The sequence below is a fragment of the Dromiciops gliroides genome, chromosome 5 (genome assembly GCF_019393635.1).
Source record: "Dromiciops gliroides isolate mDroGli1 chromosome 5, mDroGli1.pri, whole genome shotgun sequence".
In the NCBI taxonomy this organism is placed as follows: domain Eukaryota; kingdom Metazoa; phylum Chordata; class Mammalia; order Microbiotheria; family Microbiotheriidae; genus Dromiciops; species Dromiciops gliroides.
This window is the reverse complement of record NC_057865.1, coordinates 37,411,199-37,417,213: the sequence shown is the minus strand read 5'-3', so window position 1 is coordinate 37,417,213 and position 6,015 is coordinate 37,411,199. Positions and strand designations below refer to the sequence as shown.

The window sequence follows — 6,015 nt, the reverse complement described above, 5'->3', positions numbered from 1 at the left end:
GCGTTTCCCAACCACAACCAATGGGCGCGGGGCGAGTCCCGGAAATGAGTGGAGGAATCTGGGCAGGGGTCTCCATGGAAACTGTTTGGAATTGAGAAGGAAGCACGAGGCAGGAAGTCCCGCCCTGATTCCGGAGAATCAAGCCAATCGTTTGCTGCAACGTGCTCCGCCTTTCGGTAAATCTAGCCAATAGGATTCCGACGTCCTTAGCATGTGCCCTGCGCTGCGCACGTGCAGGAGGACTTCCGCCAGCTTTCAGTCCCCCGACTGGGGGAGGCGGAAGTGGGGGAGGCGGAGACGCAGGCGACGGATGGGTTGGTGGCCCTTTTTCTTGTGCCTTAAGTTCCACCAAAGGTAAGTCAAGCGGCAGAACCTGAGCTATGGGCACACCGGGTGGACTCCCTGGCGCCCGCGGGTCCCGGCGGAGACCGGGCCCAGCTGTCAGGCCGTAGTCTCTCTCCCCGAAGGACAAAAACGCCTCCCTTCAGTCCCCTAGCGACCCCGGAGGTGCCGCCTGTGACCTTGGTCCGGGACTTCTTCGTTCTTTGTGCCCCGGTCACCCCCTTGCCCCTGCCATGTCCGCCCCGCTCTCCCCCTCCCCCCCTTTCCACGCTCGGACCCCACGGGTCGTTCCCGTGGTGGGAACATCCATTTCCTTATACCTCGTTTAAGCACGCACACCTGGACCTTTAATCCAAGCACTTATTGGGCACCTACTGAATGCTCTGGGGCTGAGAGGACACCGGCATGATTGGGCTGAATGTTTTTCCATTGAAAGCGGCGGGGCCTTGTGGGTTCAAAGCTTTAGCCCACGCGTGCCTCCCACCTCGGACAACTCGTCTTTTCCGTGCCCCAGGGGGCCTGCAGGCTGGACCCCTTAAAGACTGGTGTGGGATGTTTACCACGTCTCTAAAATGGCAGAGGTGGCTGTGAGCTGCACCATGTGTCGCAGGCCAATAGGCCTGTTTTTAAAAAGCGCTCGCACTCACAATACCTGTTACCGTAGGATTTTGAATATATGAATGAAACCCACGCTGCTTTCTTCATTTCATCAACAGCCAGGGTGGTTCCCCTTATTCTGTTGCAGCAGAGCTTTCTCTTTTGGTAGCAAAACAAAACTTTAACAAAACTTGCCACAAAGTTTACCAACCCACCCAAGGCCTTCAGATCTTAGAGCTGTTCTGAGGAATAGTAGGTTTTTTATTCCCCAGAGGGAAGATAACCATTTACAATAAGACAGAGTTAATTTTTAGATTTTGAGATAAACAGCCTTTCCACCCAGCAAAAGGCAGTTTAAATTTGTTGGGATCTTAACATTTTCTTTGGTTGCAAAATGCTAAAATTATTGAACTAGGAATTTTAATACGTGTACAACCATGCATGAGGGTCAGCTCTTCGTTTTGATAACCAGGGAAACGTAATAAAACAAATATTTTTAGCATATGTAGGCAATGATTTACTTACGAGTAACAAAATTATTATTTGGGGGGTGTATAAAGCCAGAGTGAGCTGTAGAGCATGCTCTATTGGGAAAGCTCTTGATTTGAAATCTGGAAGATTCTAGGTTCAAGTCACTGGTCCACCATATTTTTGTGAGTTTCATAAATCACTTAACATCTATGGGCCTCAGTTTTTACATCTATAAAATGAGAAGGTTAAGATTCCTTGCCATTTGAATTACACAATCCATTTATAAGCATTTATGGGAATCAGTAAAATCATGCTAAATGGTCCAAGATTGTTGGTGGGGATTGGGTGTTACTTTTATTAACACCAAAGTTAATTCACTAGTGTGGACATAGCACATACTTCCTATTCTTAATGTCAGATATCACTTGGTATTTCAGACTTACTGGTACATAAGTTTTGTTCTTGTTTGGAAATTAGCATCTTTTTGATTAATTCATGAATACTCAGTAGTTAATATTATAACTGTGGCATAGGGGATGGAGGGTTGGCCTTGAAGTCAGGAACACCTGGGTTGAAGTCCTATATACACGCTGTAAAGCCATGGGTAAGTAACTTCACCTCTCAATATCACCAGACAGGACGCTAAGACTAAATTTCAGGGTGGTTGCTCACTTGTATCAGCAGTAGGAGTTTTCGTTGTAAGGGGCTAAAACTAGCTTGTCTGTCTAAAATATCTAATGAGTGTCCCAATAAATTATAAACTTTAGCAAGAGTATTTTAAGTGTTTAAGTATTTATTAAAGAGCATTAGGATCAGGGGCAGCTAGATGGCGCAGTGGTTAAAGCACCGGCCCTGGATTCAGGAGTACCTGAGTTCAAATCCGGCCTCAGACACTTGACACTTACTAGCTGTGTGACCCTGGGCAAGTCACTTAACCCCAATTGCCTCACTTAAAAAAAAAAAAAAAGAGCATTAGGATCAGAGAGAAAGGTAAACATCTAACTATTTCTAAGAGACCCCATCATCTGACCTGCCATGGCGAGGTCAGGAACCTACTTCAGGTCCTCCTCCCAGAAATGGGAGGCTCCTCAAGTTGTTTGGCTGGTAGCTTTGATAGACAGTACCCTGGAGCAAATAGCACTTCCTGACACCAAGGACCTTGACCACATGGCTTGCCCTCAGAGGCCTTCTCATGGCAGAGCTTTCCTACAGTAACTCTCCAGCAGGTGGCGTCACTCCAATCTTTACATGGTATTAAGGCTGGTTTAATCACCTGGCCTAGTGAACCACAGCACCATTCTAGAAGACTCATGGCCGACCATGCTGTCTGCTTCCTGACAGAGAGTCAGGGAGCTCTAGATACAGAAGACAACACGTTTTCAGACACAGGGATTGTGGGAATATATTTTGCTTGGCTGTGCATATTTGTTAGAAGGATTTTTTTTCAGGGGTGGGGTGGGGGGGAGGTGTGAGGCAGAGAGGAATTGGGAGCGGGGTTTCAAAAAGGGAAGAAAAAAGGAAAAGGAAGTGCCCAGAAGACAGCCAAAGAAATGTCAGAAGAAATCACAGACAAGCAGCATTAAAATGAGATGTTTCATTGATTTTATACTCAAAAGGAAAAGCAAACTGTGCATAATAGAGATTCACAGTAACATGTACAATCTTTTTTGTTCCCCATTTATATAGAAATATTTATTCAGTGTTCAGAATTTTTTTTAAAGTTCCTCCCCCCAGTAATTTCACTTATTATTTGTACTGTTTCCATTTCCCTTTAATAGTAAATTGGAGTCATTTCCCTTCAATTCAACAAAAGCACCTTATGTGTATAAAACACTTCCCTGGTGCTGGAGATACAAAAATGAAACAGTCCCTGCTCTAAACAAGCTTGTATTGTAATGAGAAGACACAATATGTACACAAAGAAACACAAATTTGAGAAGGGAATGAGCACTAATGATTGAGGGGATTCAGAGAATAAAGAAATGGAAAAATAAATGAAAAAGTACTTGCTATGTGGCAAGCACTTGGAGATTCACATAGAATGTGAGAGTGCCTGCTCACACTCATTAGGGTAGGTGGCACATAAAAGTCCAGCTACAGGGTGGATGCCAAAGTCCAGAAATCTTACAGGTTCAGTGTGCAGGTGGGAGGCACAGGGGGCCTTAGTCTAGAGTCCAGGTAGCTGGCGAGGCCCGAAGGACCTTAGGAAGCCTTGGCGGGTACATAGCTTTCCAGTTCACTGAAAAGAATGAAGTTGGTGGCTCCCGCTTCATCTGTCACCAGTGGTCAGGCTGCTTGGATGGCTTCTGAGGTTCTCTGGCCTGGCAGACAGAGAACATTTATATTCAATATGTAACATATAGTCGGTGGACTATATATGCCAATGACCTTGACTTCTATTCCTGGCCAAAAAAATTATTTTTAATTGGTTTTCAACTAACAGGTTTTTTATTTTTATTCCCCTTCACTCTTGCTGACCATTGAAAATCTTAGCAAGACTCTAAAACATACGAATAGGTCTTTCTAGACTAACCTAATTTACTTTTTCGACAAGGTTTCTTAATCTGTTAGGGAAGGGAAGCGTTGTAGATACAGTTCATATCGATTTTACCAAAGCATCTGATAAAGCTTCTCATGCCCTCGTGGACAAGAGGGAGAAATGGAGACTAGACAGTGGGAGCCTTTCTTCTTGGTGAATGACCAGACCCCAGGAGCTGATCAAATCCTTACTGGTTTGTTGATCTCCTGGGAAGGAGGTCTCTTGTGAAGTAACCCAAGCAGTAGGTCTGTCCTTTGTCATGTTTATAAATGACTTGGATAAAGGCATAGATGTCATACTTGCATTTGCAGATGACACAAAGCTTAGAGGGATAGCTAATAAATTGTATGACGGAGATTTTGACAGTCTCAGCATTGAGCCATCTCTACTGTAGTGGGAAGAACAAAGAGTTGGGATCCAGAGGACCTTGTTTCAAACCTCATGGCTGCCACTTTATTATTCTAGTTGACCTTGTAACGATTGGAATGATGCCACCTGCTGGAGACTTACTGTAGAAGAGTTCTGTCCATGAAGCGAAGGTCTTTGAGGGCAAGACCAGGAGTCTTTTCTTTGGCGTCAGGAAGTGACAAGGGCTAGTGGGAGGAGGAAGGAAGAGACTGGCCTTTCTCTCTTTACCAAATTCTTATTCTCCTTAACAAATGCTTAAAAGTCTAACTCTTGCTAAAGCTTATAATTTATTGGCGACCACTCATTAGATATTTTAGAGAGTATAGCTAGAATTTTAGCCCTTAACAACCTTGAGGAGGTCACTTTGCCAGTCAGCCTTAATTCTTGTGTGAAATGGGGGGGCTTATTGGGTCATAAATTTAGAGCTGAAAAGAACCATTCCAACCCCTTTGTTTACATCTGAGGAAACTGAGGTGAAGAGAGCTTAAGCACCTTCCTGAAAGATGGTCCCACAGCTAATGTCTGAGACAGGATTTGAAGCCTAGGCTGCCTGACTCCCACATCCATAATCTCTGAAGTCCTGTCTCTCTCTAAATCTGTGTTCTGAAGCTGAAGTTTAAGAAAAACAGATGTTCTTACACTCGGATTAACAAAAATCAGTTTGAGAAGTACAAGACGAAGGAGACGTAGCTGTATATTTCGTGGGACATTTGAAGAAGATATGGGACTTCAGGACAACATGGTCGACAGAGAAGCATGTTACTCTCACTGTGCCCTACCCTCTCCCAGACCACATCCACAAGGCTGAGTTGGGTTCTAGGTACCACATTTTAGTCAGAGAGAGAGCAAGCAGGAGGGTAAAGGACATCAAGATCTTGTCATCTGAGAACTGATCAAAGGAACTGGAGTTAGCATTTGGAGAGGACAGGACGTGTTGACTTGTCTCCAAGCATTTGTAGGGTTGTCATGGGGAAGAGGGAGAAGCTCAGAATTAGGGCTGGAAATGATGGGTAGAAGTTGTAAAGACAAAAAGGCCCCCAGGGATTAGTGCTCTCGTGGTCTTCCAACAAAGGCTGGATGGTGGAGGACTGGGTTTGGACTGGATGGCACCCAAGGGCCCTTTTAACCTGTGGTCAAAGATGGGCTGTTGGCTTCAGGCAACCACCTGCTCCTTTAGCTAGAACACAGCCTGTCTGAAGGGGTGCCATGTGAAACAGTCATCAAATAGGAGCTGGGACCTAGGGCCTGCAGTCTTAGCTGCCAGCCTGAAGCACTTGTATGTTATCTTGAGCAGAGAGAGCCTGATGACTAGCTAGGCAAGAGATTAAAAACCAGCTGGCCAAGTAGAAAGCCATTACAATAGCCCAAGTGACTGAGGTGTCGTCTACGGCAGCATCTCCATAGATCTAGAGCTAGAAGCTCATCCAGTCCAACCTCCTCATTTTACAGATGAGGAAACTGAGGCACAAGGATCAAGATGCAGGATTCAAACCCAGGTCCTCTAGCCTCAGAGCCGCCCTTGCCACTGAATCTGGTTTTATTCTCTGTCTTGTAATGATAGTGATCGTAGAGCATCCTCATACCAACCTTGGGAAGCAACTGGTTTTATTATCCCCATTTTAAAGATGTAGTAACTGAAGCAGACAGGGTTAAATGAC

The 6,015-nt window shown here is 45.1% G+C and overlaps 1 protein-coding gene across 3 annotated transcripts in view; it reads left to right on the top strand.

Annotated features, from left to right (window-relative positions):
- Positions 1–226: 226 nt before the first annotated feature.
- OXNAD1 (oxidoreductase NAD binding domain containing 1) overlaps positions 227–6,015 on the top strand; it is a 40,398-nt gene continuing 34,609 nt past the window's right edge. For 2 of the 3 annotated variants that reach the window (XR_006353357.1, XM_043968871.1), the window contains exon 1: positions 237–354. The gene's annotated coding sequence lies outside the window, so the exon portion shown is untranslated. Of the gene's footprint in view, positions 355–6,015 lie in introns of all 3 variants that reach the window. The other variant, XM_043968872.1, reaches the window with a different exon arrangement.